This window comes from Convolutriloba macropyga, chromosome 2 (genome assembly GCF_964194025.1).
Source record: "Convolutriloba macropyga chromosome 2, txConMacr16.3, whole genome shotgun sequence".
In the NCBI taxonomy this organism is placed as follows: domain Eukaryota; kingdom Metazoa; phylum Xenacoelomorpha; order Acoela; family Convolutidae; genus Convolutriloba; species Convolutriloba macropyga.
Window position 1 is genome coordinate 32,705,746 of NC_134469.1, and position 21,057 is coordinate 32,726,802.

At 32.7% G+C, this 21,057-nt stretch overlaps 1 protein-coding gene across 1 annotated transcript in view; it reads left to right on the top strand.

The window, feature by feature from the left end:
- LOC142334882 (protein flightless-1 homolog) overlaps window positions 1–21,057 on the top strand; it is a 152,177-nt gene that overhangs the window by 104,122 nt on the left and 26,998 nt on the right. The window lies entirely within an intron of this gene.

Genomic DNA, 21,057 nt, shown 5'->3' on the forward strand with positions numbered 1-21,057 from the left:
GAAGAACTTGAATTAGTTTACAAGCCATCAACGTTTTTGTGATAGTCGAACAATTTAGTTTGTTTTTCCAGGGGAGGGGGGATTTTAGTTCTTTATAAAGGTGAATTCTTGGTTGGTGAGTCATTGACCTAACTAAAAAAGAAAGCGTGTATAATTGTTTACTTCATATGTTTTATTAAAGACAACAGCTGAATTTCATTGATATCGGGACTGAATGGAAAATTATCATTGAGAACACAATGCGCTATATAAATGCAATAAAGTCCACACATGTGAGAGTCCACACATGCACTTTGTAGGGGTTTATTTGTGTCACGTCTGTCTTCCATGAGGTCCACTATAATGCTATCATTAGCGCTTTGTCGAAATCGGTCTGTTATGTGTTTATATGAATAGAGAGGTAATGCCAGCGAAAGTATGTTATTGGGTAGGCATATCTCTTTGCAAGCACAATCCAATGAGATCCAGGTGAAGAGGCTGGTGAAGCGTTAACGATAGCAAATGAGTTGGTTGGCATGTGCAAGGGGAAATTGTCAGCTGCATAAACACCGTTGAATTTAAACATCAAATGACCGGTTTGTAAAGTCAATTTGAATATTTTATCTTCATCCATTAGATTATAGGAAGAGCGTTTTTGGAAACGTTTCTCGAAGAATCGATATAAACTGTTGAACATTTCTCCCCGAGAAATAAAATTTCAATGGTGCGGGGCAACGCTGCACCGAACTTGAGTTCCACAGATAATGAAGAGTTTGTTAACTCGGGATGAATAAAATCATGTGTGGCTTCTTGAGTGCTGGTGAGATCAAACACCATAATGTAATGGTTAGGAAAATCAGATAGAGATATCCCGTGACCATTTTCTACATAAGCTAGTGCAGCCCTTGAGTTGTAGTATAGTCGTTTATTATCAGTTGTTGACATTAGTGTACCAGCTGTGGCGAACCCATTACGGTAAATTATCTCATTCAAATCAAACTTCCTGTATGAAAATGGATTGAGCATATTAGTACCGATGAACGCATCGCTGCGGCACATGGCAACTATTAGTCTACGAATAGGTTCTTTTGTGAAAATATCCTCCTGCTTCCAGCTCTGTTGCCCAGCTGTTGCTAGAAAAGCTTTCGAAATTACTTCATTATAGCGGTACATTGCAGGTGTCTTGAGAAGTGTTTTCTCGATTGCACCAAGCACGATATCGGAGACTGTCATTTTTCGCACGAACAAATTTGCTTCATCGATTTTGATTTTATAGTGTTTAGCCCCGTCTTCACTCACAATCGCAAAGTCATCCTGTGATCGTCGGAAAGAAATTCGCAGCGTTACTCCACTCGTTAGATGCTTCTCGCATGAAAAGAAATCGGTAGCTATTTTTCCATACAGTGTGAGTTGAGCAGATCTTCTCACAGTTTCTTGTCGAGCTGTGATTGTAGCGGCTGGGACGCCTGTTGGGTCTACTTCATAATCATATCCTTGACATTTCAGCCAGGTTTTTTTTTGCATCCGATCCATGAGAAAATTCTGTTTCAATGAAACTTTTGTGTGCTTAGTGACCATTGGCGGAAGAAATTTTGATGCCGTTTGCTGACACTGTGCAATCGGCGAAAAGGGAATGTAAGACATTATTGACTAGATGTGGCGTGTCACTGTTGTTGGCATCTCCCGTGGTGAAGCGTAAATCGTTTCCATTATTTCGAACAACTCGAAATTTGATTTCCAGATTAATTTTCTGTAGGTTGATGAAGTTATTTCTGTCACCGACTATTTCAAACTCTAACGAAGAATCCAGTGGGCGAGTACAAAGGTCCTGTTTTTTGCTCGAACGATTGATCAAATGTTACAAGAAGGGGAGGTTTCTCAAACAAGTCCAATGAGCTATGTGTTGCCTCTGTGGGAATAACAATGTTAGTACGCCTTTTTTACTTTTGAGAAGAAATCTGATCGACTCCTTTGTGGCTTCGTTTTTCGCGAAATGATCTTTTTCTTTGATGGAGGCTGCTTTTTGTATGCTTTCTTCTTCGACCTCCTTCGATAGATTGCTTTTCGTCCTCGTTGAAGTGCTCCTCCGATTTGTTTTCTAGCTGTTTTTGCTACTGTACTTTTCAGAGCTTGCTTCGCTGATTTCTTTTTTGTTGTAAATTCTAATAACTCTGGTGCACCTTGCACCAGCAATTCTCTTCCAATTGTTTTTGCTGCTGGCTAAATAAGTCGTCGGGCTAGGGGTAATGCAACACGACCAATGCCAGCAGCTAATGCGCCGAATCCACTTCCTCTTTGTCTATAATGTCTGAGAAATGGGGCATTGAATTGGATGCTTGATTATTATAATAGGCTTCCATCAGTTAGCTTGTTCTCTGGAATTTGAGACTTATAACAACTTTACCAATTCCAGTGAAAGGGATCAATTTCCCAGTTTCACTTCTCAGCTTAACTTTGATGCTCTGGATATTGTTTGAAAGTAAACGGTTGAAGTCCAAGTTTGTATAGGTTTTATGGTGAAAAGGTGCTACTGTGTTGAGGCTACCGTTTCTCAGACGTCTCTCCGATTCAATGACTTTGAGAATGGGTGCACGTGAGTCACCCACATGTTGATACTCAATAATATCAAGGTACACAAAAATAAGCTGTGACCCACATGTTATATCAACAGGGAAAATACCAAAATGTCTGTTAGGAGCGTTCGGGGTCCCATTTTCGAAGTTTGTCTTGTAACCAATGTGAACAAAACCGTTGTGTGCAGGGTCCGGGGTCCCCTTGAAACCAAGAATGCTGGGAATTTCATCGTCTTGAAACGACAATCCTTCATTTTTCCCAAATGTTAACACAAGCTTTTGCGTTATCATGTCAAACTTTCGATCGAACTGTTTTAGTTTTGCAATGCGAACAATATCCGAGACTATATCTTCCCAGCTGTTGTAAATACCAGTCCGAATTTTTCTGAGTTGTCCTGATCGATTACTCGACTCATTTGGATTGGACATTGAATTCTTGTAAACAACTATTTCTCCAGAGTTTACGTTTTTGATGTTTGATGGAAAAGATAGAGATGTCAATGCTACTTGCCATTCTCCCTGTAAGTGTATCGGTTGTGATAATTGGTTCCGAAATGATGCCATAGTATTTCCATTAAAAACGTCCATTGATGCATTTGATAACAAGTCAATTGTAAACTCACTGCTGTTAGAAATCATTGCTCCTCTCCAGTGTTTAACGCATCAACTTGTACTAATTCCGGTTCGTAAAACTTCCCTAGTATTTTTACGTTATTTGCGTCAATCAGGTTGTAGGTAGGTGGACTTGTTGTAGCCAATCTTAGTACTGTGAAAACTTCGTCTGTATAATTCTGAGTGTAAGGTTTTCTGACGGTATCGTCTGGTTTCGCTATTCGTACCAGGTCCCCCTCTTCGAATCGCGGTTTATATTTATTGTTGTCCAAAGCAATCGAAATTAAAAATGGTTCATGTTTTCTGAATACTTTATTTGGGGCTAACCTTGTAACGCGGTTAACACGACTGTTAATGATATTTACGAAATTGGGAAGCTCCTTTATATAGTTCCAAGTCCATTTTTCTCCCAAGTATCTGTATATAATGTTTTTAAGTGATCGAATATTTCTTTCCCCAAATGCAGATTTGGTTTCGTTTTCGGTTGTATACAAATGAATCTTTTTGTTTTCACAGAATTTTTTGAACTCGCCCTTGAATTCGGTGCCCTTGTCTGTCCACTCTTTCTCTGGTTGTTTCGTCTTTATCATTTGTTTGAAGGCTTCAACACAATCCTTCGAATACATCGTTCTGAGAGGTTGAACACGTAAATAGCGTGATAAAACGTCAACTGCAATCAATAGGTATTTGACCCCATTGTTGTGCTTGGCTATTTTGTCCATATAGGCTACATCCATGGACCAGATTTCGTTTATTCTGTAAGCAACTACCTTCAATCGTGGAAAACTTTTCCAGAATTGACGATATTTAGTGTATGAGTTCTTCGATTGAAGGAATTTTTCAATTTTTTGTGATTTTTCAATTTTTTCAATTTTTTGGAATTTTTTGTGGGAAAAGCCGCTTTCCTCTTTTATGTAAGCAACACTTCCAAATGCTGCTTTTCCTTTCGTGTAAACTTTATTTAGTTTTTTAATTTCCGCTGAATGGAGTTTTCCAGCCTTTTGGCGTTTTAATTTCTTCTGCGTCTGCGAAGCCTTCCTCATCAAAGCTAGCAGTCTGTTTTTTCTGCTCTCTCGATAGCAGGTTTCTGTTCACTGGCTGCTCCATCTGGAAACTGACCTAGTTTTTGCTCTTTCGGAATTTTTATGAACTTCTTTGCGTAAGTATTACAAGTGAGATGTGGTGCAAGGTTCAAATAATTCAATACTTGATAATCGTCAGGCAAAAGTTTTGATGATGTTTGTTGTAATGCGTAGAGGAAAGTTGATGCTGGAATGTCGGTGTTCCTTCCATTAATCAGGATTTTACCTTCAAAGTCCAGTAAAATGTTGCGTGATCCATTGATTTTCTTCAAAATTATTTTTGCTTTTCCAAATTTGTCTTTATCGAGAAAATCTATATCATCGATCACACTCTGACTGATTTCATCAAATTCTTTTCGTTTAGTGTCGTCTGGGATACTTTGTTGCTTTTCTTCTTCATCGGAAACCACGACGTCATCTGTTTGTTGCTCTGTGTTCTGCTGTATGACCGCTTCTGGTGGCTCTTTTTTTTAAGTTCTCTGTAGAAGCGATAGTTGTTTCGACTTGTTTTTTGTTAGTGGATTGTTCATTATTTGCGAAACTTGGGGTTGTTCAGTTGTAAACATGTTGCGAGGAATGAGCACAAATTCCTCAGTTGGCATTTTTCTGTAGATACTCTAGACAAGGTCTGGCAATTAGTTGAATCAGAGAATGCCCTCTCGATGTCTGGAATAATTTACTTCTTTCCAGCGCATTGAAATATTTTTCAGAAAGTTGTCGTAGTTGAGGTTCGAATTGTTGTAGTTCTTTCTTGTTGATTGGGACAACACCAGAGAGCACGTTCATTACACAATCGCTTAGGAACCAAATGAATTCAATATCTTGGGCTAGAAAAATTCTCTTGCTTTTCGATTTGGGGTTGCCGTTAACGCACCAGCGCTTCAGCATAAGCAAATGTCTCTTTTCCATTCGTAATTGGTGTAATAATAGCTTCCTCCGAAGGAATATAGAATACTGATGGTTCGGGACATATGAGTTGTGAAGAAAATCGTAAGCCTTGACTTGTTTTAGGATCCAGGTCAATGATTAAATGTCCATAGGGTTGAGCTGTTGCTAATTTGTATGCGTCCTTGAGTAATTGGAGACAGTTTAACTGTTTTCCGAGGTATTCTATTTGCTGAATGTCACGCAATGATTTGAATAAAACTATATGAGTTGTGTTTAGATCAATTGTCCGCGACCATTTACTCTGTTGGAATAAGTTGTTAACTCTTTGTCGTTAAAAATTTCCTCGCATGAGTCATCATAAACGAGCAGACAGTCCGAAAGCTTTTTCATTATATCCAATCCGGAATACTTGATGAACTCAATGTGCGGTATTTTTTGTGGTATATCTGTAAATGTGTCCTGGAACTCTTTGTTGAAGTAATAGTTTTTGAGAAATGCTGGGTAGAGGGACCTACTTTGCAGCATGTTGAATATGAGGTCAGTTTTCCCAGAACCACTTGGGCCTACAACCGCCATGAAGATCCTACCGTTTGTGAGAATGACTTTATTCATAATTTAGGATTTGGTAAAATATAACCAACCAGACTCGAAAGCAGTGTAATCCAAATTGATTTCTCTTCGCAACTCTCCGATATCAAGAATAGCATGGCAAAACAGAGACTAATCATGAGCACTATAATACTCACTTGAACGAAAAATATAATCTCTAATCGAGGGACTACGGTATTGGAACAGCAACGCCATGGAGGTCTCTCTCGGTTTCCATCATCAAAAACCAAGTTTGTAATACCCCCATCAATTTCGTCTCTCGTAACTTGGGTACTCATTGAAACAGTTTTATCGATTTTACTTAACGTCTGTTTACTAGAACTGTAATTTGAAAAATGATCTTGCTAGACAATTTTTCCAAAATCATGTTCTGATTTTGTCTTCATATATTGTACCATCGCGCCCAAGGGCTTTTCTGAAGAATTTTAGTGGCCAAATGTAAAGATTTAGAGGGGTCGTTTTTTACAGTGCGTGATCCCCCCCCCCTAGTGTTACTACTATTCATTTACTTATACTACTAGCATGGTTAAGCAAACCTATCGAGAGAGATCAATGACCTAAAATGCTCAAAGTAGATGGGTGAGAACGGAACCTGGGGAAATTGCTGTTAGTCAAGTGCAGTTGCCACGAGGCCTTGCCCGAGAGGCAGGATTTACTGTCCTGGTTACTACGCGTGTTTTGATTAGCGTAACATGCTGTCTAGCGTAATACAAACACTCTTTAAATTTCTAATCTGCTCACGTTTTTGCGCTAACTAAGCATGCCGCGTACCAAAAACAAACAAGCCAAAGTGGCCATTGACCACAAATTGGCCTGTAAACTACGTATAGCAGACAATAGCAAAAAAGTATGGGTAGCGTAATGGTTATTGGGTTATTGTTTTCTTAGTCGCCTCCTCTCTGTGTTTCTATTGTCACTTTTTTCTTAGCGGAATATTTGAGCGTTTTGAGACGCGCTATTACACCATGTTTGCGCTTCTTATCTGCTCATTTTCTTGCGAACATCAAGCATACAGCATAGCAAAGAAAGCAGCCAAAATTTTTTGGCCGAAATTTGCCGATGTACAACGTTCAATATACAAGAGCAATACGCATCGTTAGCGTAGAGGATAAGACCTATGATTGTTAAACAAGGGTTTGCGACCAAATAAGGTTCCGAGACTCTTGGCCCAAGAAATGGATAGTTGTTGGTTTTTCATCCAATCCTCTGTGTGGCGATCTAAGTCGATCTTGGGCGCATTTGTTAACAGCGCTCCTATCTTTACATGTGTTAGTGTTCCATAAACAAGGAGGCTAGAGTAATATATGGGTTTTCAGACGCGCCAATTCGCTATGTTTAAGCTTCTAATCGTCACATGTTTTTATGCTTTTTAAGCATTCCGCATTGCAAAAAGAAGTGCCAATGAATCCAGTGACCAACATTTGCTGATGTACAAAATGCAAGAGACAATAGCAATGCGAATGAGTAGCGTAATGGAAATGACCTGGCTGTTAAGAGAGGGTCGTGGCCGAGTTCGTGCCAAAATGGCTGCAACATTTTGTTCTCAAAAATTGGTTCATCGTTGTTTTTCATCCACTCCTGTCTGTCTATATATCTTTCTTTTTTCTATCTCTTTAACGCTTTTGAGCGTAATGGTTTAACAGAGCTTCCATTTTCACTAAAAAGAGCTTCTTTTAAAAAGGAGCCCAGCGTCATATATGCTTATCGAGACGCGTTTTACAGCAATTTGAAGCTCCTAATCGAGACATTTTTGTGCGCTTATCAATTATGCGGCTGAGCACAAACGAGTCACAACCGCCATTGTCCAGAATTGCTGGTGCATCAATGCCAAGAGACAATAGCAATGCGCATGATATGCCGTTCAAGTTGGTGCGAAAAATGGCTACCATTTTCTGTGCCCAAAAATTGGATCATCGTTGTTTTTCATCCACTCTTGTCTGTCTGTATATCTCTATCTATGTAATGCTTTTTATATTTTTGTTAAAATTTTTTCATTCTTCTATATATCTTTTATAATTACAGTGGCACTTGAAGGGAATTTTTTAACAGAGCTTCCATCGCTTGTTTTAATGGTCCTTAAACATGGAGTCTAGTGTAATACATGCGTTTTGAGACGCGGTTTACCGCCATATCGAGGCTCATAATCTGCACATTTTTTTGCGCTTATTAAGCATGCAGCAGAGAAAAAACAAACGAGTCAAAAAGCCATTGACCAAAATACTGCTGATATAGGAAAAGCAATAGACAGATGCAATACGCATTGGTAGCGTAACGGACGAGACCTATGGCTGCTAAGCGAGGGGTGCAAGTTGGTGCTGGAGGTGGTGACCAAATTTGCTATTGTTTTCTATGCAACAAAAGTTGGTTAGCTCTTGTTTTTCATTCGCTTTTGACTATCTATTCTGTTTCCTTTCAGTTTTCTTATCTTTGTTTATTTTTTTGATCTGTTCTTTTAAACTTAAATCGCACCTGAGCGCAATGTTTAACAGTGCTCCTTTCTTCACATGTTTTAATGGTCCTAAAACATGCACTCTTGTGTCATTCATGCGTTCTGAGGCGCGCTATACCGCCATATTTAATCTCCTAATTGGCGCATGTTTTTGGGCTCATAGAGCCTGCTCATGGCAAAATCAAGCAATTCAAATAGCCACTGACCAAAATTTTATTGATGTAGAATGGCCAATAGACGTAAGCATTAGTCATTGGAAGCGTAAGGGATACGACCTACGGCCGTTAAGCCAGGGGTTCGAGTCCTTGTTGGGGGCGCAAAAACATGCATTATTTCCAGGCCTGAAAAAAATGCATGTCTTTTTTTGTTTCTTTTTTCGCTCATTTCCGTTTTCTCTTTTTCCATCTCTTGACCTATTTATGCTCCAAATCTGCCCATTTTGCGCTCATTATTCATGCAGCATAGCAAAAAGAATGGAGCCAGAAAAACCATTCTCCAAAATACTGTCATTAATGTCTTGTATTTTATAAGTTGGTGGTTGTGTTTTAGAACTTCATTAATTGCAAATAATTCTCTTCCAAATAGATGTACTTCCTTTTGAAAAGATGGTACGTTTATCAGCTTTTCTGACATAATCAACATTGTGTTTTAGTGTAGTTTTGCTAGGAGTAGCAATACATAACCTTTTGTGGATTGTTTGATACATCAACAGGCGTCATTTTTGTGTTTTATGAAAGTTATTATTATATAGTGCAATGGAATCTTTTAGTATGTTTTATGTTTACTCAATTGCATCAACCTTTATAAACATTGGCTATTAATTTTGTAATAATGTTCTATTTAATCTCTATTATAATTACTGCTTTGAAATCACTGTATGTTGAGTATATTTCAATGTTACGTTCTTTAAGCAAAGAATTAAATGTTTTATTATAAGACTCACTACCTCTATCAAGCCATAATTTTTCAGTTGTTCTACCTTCTAGTAAAACTTTTAAAACCATTAGTTACAGATTAAAAATTATTATTGTATTTGCCTAAAGACGATTAATCAGTTAAGTTGGGTCACCATATTTTATCCTTATTTAATGGTAGTATTCTTTCTTTCGACCTTTTTTATTTGTGAGGAGAATAACACTTTAGCTAGTTGACGTTGTTTCATCAACGAAGTTGTGGCAATGCCTATTTACCACAATTAAAAACAAATTTATCGGGTTATTGAGAAACATCATTTGCTGATAATAGTTGCTCGGCACTTAACATCACATCATATAATCCATCATATGCTGGTTTGGTTTCTAGTATAAGTAATTCTAATTTTCCTGCAAATCATTTGGGTTAATCTCCGAAGCAGTTTCACTGATCACCGAAGGAGTTTGACTCATCAACGTAGTGGCAGCTTTGCTGATCAAGCCATAATATACGGATATGCTATAACCATAGGACTCAATAGTTATTTTATTTCATCAAGTCCTCTACTTTTCATATCACCCTTATTGTAATCTCAATTTATATCTATTCGGAAATCTGCTGTTATCTTCTTCTGTTTCTATATCATCCAGGTTCACACTAATGCGTCATAGAAATTTAATGCATTTTTCTGTGAATAAGTTTTCTTTACCACCTATTGTGAATCCGGCTGGTAATAATTGAGCTTGAGCATCATTAATTTGAACTTTATTTTTACCAATACCTCTTTTTGTTAATATCCCCAATTGAGAATTTCCTTGCGCATTTGCCCTTAAGAAAACTCCTATCATTTCAATTGTTATTGTAATTGGATTACCATCATCTTTTATCTGGGTTTGGTAAAAGCTGGTTCATATGTTGCATTAGTCAAAGCTTCATCTAATATTCTATTGTTTTCTATTGGTGCATCGGTTTGTGAATTTAATGTTTTTGTTAACGGATCATATTCTTCTATTTTACCATAATAATCTTGTTGTTTGTATAGATCCTCTAATCTGTTTCTGCTTTCTTTTTTATATTGCTTATTTCTACTAGTGTTTCTAGTTTATTGTTAGACCCAGTCATAGCTTAGCTTATTTTACATTCGAAAATTGACCTAATATTGTCTTAATATAAATTAAGCGAAGCTATGACTGGGTCTTTGAAGAAACTAGAAAAACTAATAGAATTAAATTGTCTGGAAAAAGAAGGCAGAGGAAATAGTTTAGAAGATAAAATAAAACAACAAGACTATTATGGTAACATAGAAGAATTATTTGATCTCTTATAACCTTGGTAAATCTTTGATGATAGTTTTTTTTCAACGTACTCTATATCACTAGAATGAGTTAAACCTAAGTTAAATTTCTTACTTAACCAATAGCCTAAATTAATATTTAAGAAATTATTCAAGAAAAACCATATTATTAAGTCATTTTTATCACTTATAACATAGATGAATCTGTTGATAAAGTCTGTTTTTTATTTCATTGGAAAGAACGGAACCTAAGCTAATTTTTAATACAACATAACCTATAGTAACAAATCAATATTTTTTAAAATAGTGAGAAAGAAAAACCACAAAATTGGGTAGACAATGGTCATTTTTTTACTACTTCAAAGGTTACTAAATCTTTGGTAATTATTTTTTTAATTGATTTTTGTCATTAGAAAAAAAACTAGGCTAAATTTTGATACTACATGACCTATAGTCAAAAATAAAAAGATTTTGATGTATTAAGGAAAAACTGATTGTTTTTTATCTATTCCTAATACTTCAACATATTTTTATTACGTTACTCCTGTACTACAACGCAAAACCATCGCTTACTTGCTTCAACACTTGTTTCAACCTAAATGTTTTTTTAGTTGAATCAAAAAATTTCGAAAATGCGCGAAGAGCTTAAAAAATATTGTCTCAATAAGAATATTCTAGAATATTTCCATAATGTTTTGGATGGTTTATTTTAACCAATTTTATGCCTGATATTTTGTTTTATTCAATGGAATTTTATGGTAAGTGAGTAGTGGATAAAACAAGGGATTCAACCACCAGCAAAATTTGTCCCTTTCTCCTAACGCTAATCGCGCATGTCGAATCAGGCCAAATTTTACTGTTTGTTGAATCCCTTGTTTTATCCACTACTATATATTAGCTCTAAATTCAATAAAAAAAATTAAAATCAAAAATAAAAACAAAAAATCAAAGCAAAATTTATATTTCACTCTTAAAGAGTGATTCACTCTTATTCGGAGCGATCCCCAGTAGGAAAGATCGCTCTTTTTCGCTCTTAAAGAGTGATTCCCTCTTTTTTGTTATTTTTTTATACTTTTTATTTCAAATTATCTATACTTTTCAATAAATTTATATTTTCTTTTATTTTTTCTATATTTATTCCATTATTAATAAGAAATGATACAAAATTATAGTGTTTACATGAACAACTATCAGTGAAACTGCTCAACGGAATTGTTTTGCAAATTCGCAGATCCTCTGTTTGGTTATTAACTAAAGGACTTACAGCTCTAGGACTTTGCCAACTAGGATTAATTGTTTTCTCAGTTAAATTTCTACTAAATCCTCTAGTCAATTCTATATCTGAATGTTGTTTCTTTACATGAGCCCGTATCCCATCATATCTCACAACAGAATTACAATATGGACAATTAACTTTAGCTGAAGTACAACTTCTACATGCATACTTACCCTCATCAAAATTATTTAGTGGTTTTATATAATTACACTTATTACAACATCTAGTTAATACTTCTGAGCTGGGGTTAGGGTTAGGGATAAGGTTAAGGTTAGGGTTAGGGTTGGGGTTAGGATCTGAGTTAGAGTTATAATAATAGATAGAATCAGAACCAGAACTAGAGCTAGAATTGGGGTTAGAACTAGAACTAGAACTAGGGTTAGAAATAGAACTAGGGTTAGAACTAGAGTTAGAATTAGGGTTAGAACTAGAACTAGGGTTAGAACTAGAATTAGAATTAGAACTAGGGTTAGAACTAGAACTAGGGTTAGAACTAGAATTAGAACTAGAACTAGATTCATTTTTTAAAGAACAACCCCATGGAGAAAAATCATTAGCACGAATACCACTTATTATTATATTACCACACATACGTTTATCAGTTTTATCTTTATGAAATGATTCATAATGATATTTTAAAACAGCAATGTTTCCACATTTATAGTTACACTCTAAACATTGTAAAAGCATTTATAATAGGTGAAATTATAAAATTAGCTAGGCTGTAGAATAATATTTAGCCATGATTTCAATTAAATCTTTAGTATTATCTTTAGATGTGATACACTCTGCTAAATATTTATTTCCTAAAGTATTGAGTGTATTAGTTTTACATCTCTTATCTAAGATCAAATCAAGGTCTAATTCTTTTTTATCTTTAACAAAATTTATAATTTTTTCTCTAAATTCTTCATTATTTCCATATAGTTTGTTTAAAAACCTTCCTCCCTTTCTATTCAAAATTCCCATCTCTTCATTGACGAAGTCACAGTTACACTGATCAGTATACGAGCTTTGTTCGTGGTTTACCAAACTGCTTCGTGTTTCACCTTCCAACTCTTCTCCATATCCAACTTTAACTAATGTATTTACTTTACTCAACATTGTGCTTGCTCCCATTGCCACAGTTCCAGCATTTCCTGATATTGAATCGGGATAAATATAACTAAATATAATTCAACCTGTGCCTATAATTCCACCAATATTTGATAAAATTTTCATACCTTTTCCCATAATCATTTCTTTAGTTAGAACATCATTCTGTATTTTAATATTATTTAAAGTAAGAAGTTTAATAAAATAAAACTGATAATTATCATGATTAATAACATTTCTATCTGTTGCATTAATCATTAGTGGTTTCATATATGCTATAAGTTTATTTATGTCTTCTCTTTCTAAATCATCTTTTAAACTAAGAGCTTTTAAATTAAGGAAACCAACTCTTGAATCATATATCATTGTTCTATTACTACTAATAATAATAAAAGTATTTTCCTTTTTATTATATTTAATTATACCATAACGAAGTTCATCTGACATTCCATCTGTATAATTATAATAGTTACTATTGAATTCACTAATTATTTTATTGAAGTCATGTTCACATTTATATATCTCATTAAAGTTTTTAAATAGGTCAGGTCCATTATAAGTTGTTAAATAAATAGTATCACAACTCATTCTTGCTGTATTAATTATTTGAGCTGGTTTATGACACATAACAATCATTTGAATATTATAATATAATGTCTACTTTCTGTAAAATAATAACCTATATCCTTATTTAACCTATCACCCATATCATCAAGTACTATTACACATTTTTGAAATTTATGCATATTATTTTTTGTGATCATATTTATATCACATTTATTAAAACCAGTATAAAACTTATTAGACTCAGGATCTATCCAGTCTCTGTCATCTTTAAACACTATAACTATAATTTTAGCTTGATCTTGAACTTGATCTCGATCTTGATATTGATCTTGATCAGTGAAACTGCTTCGCAGATCTTGGTTTTGGACTGAGTATAACTTTAAAAATTGTCTAATAAATTATGTTTTACCTGTACCAGTTCCACCATAAACAATAGTATGTAATGGTGACTTTTCATATTCAAATCTAACTAGACTCCTATTCATAAGTCCACCAAAGCTTTCTTCTAGTTTTGTATATTTACTTGGTCTTGAATCATATATTATATAACAAATTCCAATAATAATAATAATAAAAATAAAAACCGCACTACCTGTTTCCATTTTAATATATAAAATTTATATATAAAAAAATGCTCATCCTAACTTTTGAGGAATTCAATAATGAATTTAATATTGATAATAATGCTATGAGTGATATCAGAATAAAAGATATAGGTAAAGATATAAGTCTAACACCAATTGAAATTTTAATGAGAGATCAAACTCCAGATAGTATCGGGGATCCTAACTTCAACATTATTGTAAATCTACATCCAACTGAAGGTACACATTGGGTTTTAGTTATAAGAAGAGAAGATCAGCGAAGCGGTTACACCGATGGTCCTGTCTATTACTTTGATAGTTTTGGTGCAGAAACTCCACCTTTATTTTTAGAAGAATATGTTGATCTAGGCTCCAACGAAAGAATACAACAATATGATCCTACTAACAGTGTCTCTGTAAACATAAATGATGATCTATATTCATGGTTAAATGATGATGATATAATTACTGAAGCCGCATTCCCAGATAACTTTAGATGTATAATATCTGGTCCTAGTGAATGTGGTAAGAAATTCTTATTGAAAAAACTAATTCTAGCTAGTATATACTTGATAAGCTATACATCATTGGACCTACTGGTGATCAGTACCATGGTATAGAAAGAATAAACCCGAAAGCAGATGTTGATTTTATTAAAGATATAAAAGATTTACCATCTCCTGAACTTAGTTTTAATGATTTTGCTAATATATGTAATAAGGTATGGAAAGAGCCTTATAATTATTTTGTCATTGATATAACTAAAAATAAAAATATTAATGGTAAACTAAGATTTAATTGGGATCGGAGAGTTCTGTAGTTTAGTTTAAGTATCAGGGGACCTGCTTCACAGATAAGTCTAAGTGTAAGTGTAAGTATAAGTATAAGTCTAAATCAAATGTAAAGTAAAACTTAATACATCGCCCTTAAAGTCTATAGGTCTTCCATGCTCATCTTAAATATGAAATTCTATGTATTCTATTCTATCTTAAGTTACATTTTGATACAAGATATTAGTTGGTATAATATTTATCAAGTAACCTGGTGGTTCAGTTAGATTAAAAGTATATAGTATGTCTGTATCTTTACCATTATCTTTAGCTCCAGATATCACATTACAATGAATGTTAATAGTACTAAAACCCATAATATCAATAATTTTCTGAGATTTATATCTACCTTTTTTATAAATTATTTTTCTAAATCCTAGTAATGAGGATAGTGAGTTTTCTATATCAAAGCTGAGTGCTCCTTGTTTTATTTCCATTAAACATTTCATCGTATTCTTATCGGGTTCTATTATAACATTACCATCAGTTTCTTCTTTTATTAATTCTGCTATATCAGTTAACTCATATGCTCCCGGTGTAATAGTTGAATATAACAATGGGATTCCTTTATAATTATGATTAAGTATAGATGTAATGTTTGGGCTTGAGGTAGAGATAGGGTTAAGGTTAGGGTCAGAGCTAAGAGCCCGAGGTAAAGATTCATCATCTTCTATAACAGTACTAGCATATAAGAATTGATTATTTCTCCTATTCACATTAAACACCGAATTATAAACAGATAATCTAATTAAACCTAATTTTGTTGTATTAAGTATAGGTTCACTAAAGTTAAACTTTTCCGTTGGTTTTATCATTCTAAAGTTAAGTGTATACTCTTTGTTAGTTTTAGTTAAAGCTTCGTGTATATTTTGTAGTTCATATAAAATCAAGTTGTCTGTCATTTTTTATCCAAAAAAATGGATTTTAATTTGGATACAACTTATGGTTATAATAATGATATACATAAAAGTAAGATTATAAAATATAAACCTAATAATCTAGCAACAATAAATGCGATTAATACCAATATTAATATCATACTCGATAGAGAAGAGAATCACTTAATTTTGCGTGATTCATATCTAGAGATAGAGTTTGTTGTATCAGTTGATGCTGGTGGTGTATTTGCTAATGATGCTAATATTAGATAAGTTAATTATGGTATGATGGCATTGTTCAGTTCAATTAAGCTTGAAACTAGTGGTGGTAGGACTATTGAATATATAGATCATTGTCATCCTAATCTATTGATGTATAAGTTATTAACTAGTACTGTTGATGAATATGAGAGTGGTTTTGTAAGAAATCAGGGCAATAGAGATAGTCAACTTAAAGGTGACCATATTGCTGCACAACGAGGACATATGTATATGATGATTAAGATGAGTGATCTATTTGGTTTCGTAAATGATTTAGAAAAGATTATATATGGTTTAGGATTTAAACTAATTTTAAAAAGAAATAATAATGATAGAGCTCTATATAGAGTTAATGCTAATCCTGGTGCAGTTGCTAATGATGGTAATATAGAAATTAGAGATATATCATGGTGTGTACCTAGTATTGATCCTAGTAATGATAATAGAATTATTGTGCAAAAGGGTTTAAGTAAAAAGAATAATGTAGACTTTAGTTATTATGAAAGAAAGACATTTTATAAGAATGTACCCAATGCTACTAACTTCTTGTTTGATCTAGGTATGGAAAGTGGTATGGAAAGACCACAATATATAATAGTTGGTTTTGAAAATAATAATGTTAATGAACAAACTCATGATGCAAGTACATTTGATATAATGAATGTTACTGAATGTTATTGTAAGATTGGTAGTGAGTTTTATCCTGAGTTTTATGGTACCAATAATTATAATGAGGCTTTTAAAGAGATTGTTAGCTTTAATAAAGATTATAATGGGCTACCACATAATATAAAACCGTATATAAATCATAGAGCATTCAAAAGTAATTATAGAATATATGTATTCGATACTAGATATCAAAGGGATCATATAGGTCCACAACCAATACAACTTCATTTTAAATTTAGTGCTGCAGTTGCAGATGTTATATGTCATGCATTAGTATTAACTAGAAAGGTTATTAGTGTGAATAGTGATGGTAATAAGATGGTAGACATAATATCATAGATATAATTTAAGTCAAAGATATAATTATAATTTAGATATAACTCTAGCGATAATTATAATTTTTAGATATAACTCTAGCGATAATTTATAATTATAGTATAATATAGTTATTGTTATAATTATATACATAACCATATACTTATACTTATACTTATAGCTAGTCAGCTCTAATTGTTACTCTTGTTACTCTTGTTAACACCCAACTATTTCTTATTAGTATTAACAAAACTTTTAGCATAAATAATGTCTAATTTCTTTTTTTTCTCTAGAGCCAAGCCTCTAGCTTCAAGCTTTACTTTGGGCTTGGGTTTAATAACAACAAAAGGATTATACTTTTTAACTTCAATTATTTTTTATATATAGAAATGAGTCTTTTAAATAAGTTCAAAACTAATTCATATTGTGTTGGAGGTAGACATTATAGTGGTACTGTTAATATAAGAGGAGCTATTACTTCAAAAGGTACTAAAATGTTGAAAGGTAGTTTTATGTAGAAGGAATAAATCAATGACAGTATCTGATGCAACAATAGAAGCAGGACTTACGGATTTCTTTAAAAGTGTTGGTAAAGCTACGGTTAATTTTGGAAAGAAGGTTGCTAATAATCCAGTAAGAGCATTAGAAATAGCAAGTAAAATAGGAAGTGCAGCTGCTTCTAGAAACCCTAAAGCAGCTCTAGCGGCTACACCTGATTTAATTAAATTTGCAACTACTGGTGAAGGTATAAAGGTAGTACAAAAAGGAAGAGGGTTATACTTAGGTACAAAGAAAAGATAATTATTTGATTATGAATATGTTTGTGATTATGATTATGATTATAGCTATGATTATGATTATATTATGTTTATGATTATGATTATAACTAAGATTATGATTATATATTTATCGATCGGTGTAACCGCTTCGCGGATAAATATTAATACTAATATTATTATTACTAAAAACATTGTTATTACTAAGCACTAATATCTTTAATCTAAAAAAATACTCAGTTTGTTTTTCTTATTCTTCTTATAATCCTCATATAACTTAACAAATTCTTTATACTCATCATTATCTATTTTATTATCATTCATTGATTTAGTATATAGTTTATTAAACTTATCACTAAACTGTTTACTTAAAATATACATTTGTGAATACTTTATAATTTTATTTCTAATTTTAGTATTAATTGTTTTTGATAATGAACCACAAACAGTTGCTGTACCAAAAGCTGTTGGTATAGAATAAGCTAATCCTATACCTGTTAATGAAACTGATGTTGTTGTTGAAGTTGTTGCTATTGATGATAATACTATTTCTGTTATCTCAGCTATGTTAATATAATTCTTATATCTAAACTTCTTATTATTGTTATTAGTTTCAGTTTCATAATAATTTCTAATATCTTTTATAATGTTATTGTTGTTAAATTTATTATTAGCTTGAATCTTTTCGTTTATCAATCTTTCTGATACTGATGACAAATCTGGATATAGTAATCTCTCACTCGGTGCTGTTGGATTAGTCATTGCTTTGCTTATTTTCATTAGTAAAAATTCTTTCTATTTCTTTCATTATATCTTCTTGATTAAAATTATAATGCATCTCAAGTCTGTCTTCCTCTTTATTATCAAGTAACTTGCTTTGTAAAAGTATAGCAATTATATATTGTACTATAACACCTCTAAGAGATTTTTTGTATTCTTTCATTTCTCTCAGACCGTTAGTAAACATTTCATCTAGTTGTATGTTAGTTATATTCTGATTAAACTTATTATTATAAAATTCTTGCTTTAATTGATTATATTTAGAGATAGTATCTGCAGCAACTTTATTACAAAACTTAACAGTATTTCTGACTTCATTTGTTGATTCAATAAACTCATTAATTAGTTCTTCATTAACTTGTGTTTCATTTAGTTGTAATGTTTTAGTTGTAACTTTATCAAAGTCACCCTTTCTTAGTTCAGTTATGTTTCTACTTAAAATGTCTATTTTATTAGAAGAGGATAATAAGTTATTGTCACAATACTCTTTATTAATATCATCTTTTTCATCTATCGAAGGATGTACATTTGTAGTTTTATAGGTATCCTTCATATCAATATTATCATTATCTTCTAGGAATAACCCACGAGCCTTACTTAGTGTTAAGTTGTTTCCATTCCCTATATGACGTTTCGCTTGATTGAATCTGTTTCTTGTCATTATTTATTTTAAGAAATATATTTAATGATTCTAAAACTTTAGATTCAAAATCAAACTCAGATTTCAATAGTTCCTGTTCATAATATTTGCCTTCTAGTATCTCTCCATTAATATCTTCTATTTTATATGTTGGTGGATGTGTTTTTAGAACTTCATTCACTTTAAACAATTCTCTATTCCAATTAGAAGTGTAACCTTTAGAGAAGATATTAAGTTTATCTACATTTCTAACATAATCACCAACGTTAAGTTTAGGTTTAATATTCTTAAAACTAAAAGTGTATTTAACTTTATCAGGATTATTAGAAGCGTCAACTGGTGTCATATTAATTGTTGAGTGAATGTTATTGTTATATGTTACAACAGCATCATTTGGTCTATTTACCCAATTACCATCGCCATTGATGAACATAGGTTTATTTATTATTTGTAATAATGTTCTATTGAATCTCTCTATAAACACAGCCTTTAAATCACTATAAGTAGAATATAGCTCTATCCCTGAAGCGGCTTTGCCGGTTCCATATTCTTTAAGTAAAGATTTAAATGTTTTATTGTAAAACTCACTACCTCTGTCTACCCATAATTTTTCTGGTTTTCGTCCTTCTGATAGGATTGTTTTAAAACCATTAGTTATAGATAAGCCAGATTTATTCTTCAATGGAATAGCCCATGCATATTTTGTGAATATATCTATAACTGTTAATATAAACTTATAATTATTATTGTATTTACTTAGAGACGACTTATCAATTAAATCAGCTGACCATGTTTCATCTTTATATAGTGGTATTATTCTTTGTCTTTTAAACTTTGTTATTTGTGGACTGAATTTTTCTTTAGCTAGTTGTTGTTGTTGTTGTTGTTTTTCCATCATTATTCATTTACCATAGTTAAAAACAAAATTATCTAGTTGGTCTTGATTAATAATATTCATAGATAATAGTTGCTTAGATTTATCTAACATTTCATCATATAACCCATCATGGCCAGCTTTTGTTTCTAGTATTAATATTTCTAGTCTTTCTACTAAATTATTTGGGTTGCCATTTAATCCCCTGCCAAATATATCATCTCTTACCTCCATTATACGTTTTATTGTTCTATATCTAGCGCTTTTCTTATCCCCTTTTCCTAAATCATATCTAATATCCTTTAAAAACCTTTTAATTTTGTTTTCATCTTCCTCAAACTTATCATCATATGTTACATTTGTTTTAGTAAGAAAATCAGTAAATTCTTCTGAAAACTCATATACATTATCCCTAACTAAAAATGCACCCTGCTCTAGAGTTATATCAACACCATTCATTTTATATCTCCTACTAGGTAAATCTACGAGTTCTAATTTTAATTGAGGATTAGTTTGAGCCCCCATGTCATGAAGAAGTTTGGCTGTTTTTGTATCAACATAAACTGGTGCTATATCTTGAGTTTGCTTTATGGTCCCCTTTAACGTTTCACCAATCTGCGAAGCAGTTTCACCCATCTTGGAAGCAGTTTCCTTAAACTGGGAACCAGCTTGCTCGATCTGCGAAGCAGTTTCACCAATCATCTTAGTTTGTTTATCTAACTCTTGATTTTGCCAATCTATTGCTCTTAATGTTTGTTCACTTAATGCTAGATTTTGTTCATTGTTTGCGTTTATCTGCGAAGCAGTTTCACTGATAGTTTTGGTTAGAGGATCAAATAACTCTTCTATTTCACCATAATATTCTTGTTGTTTTAATTTATCTTCTAATCTATTTCTTCGGTTTTGTTTTTCTAGATTGTTTAATTCTATAAGTTTATCTAGTTTAGTCATTTTATATGTATTGAAAAATTTTTGAATAATAAGAGTAAAAAAATGGATAATGAAAACAGCTTCTCTCTTAATCTAAAAAGATGTTTAGCTTGTAAAAGACGTTGTAATACTATAGATGAGTTTATTGATCATATTAAGAAACCAAATCATGATGATTTAATAT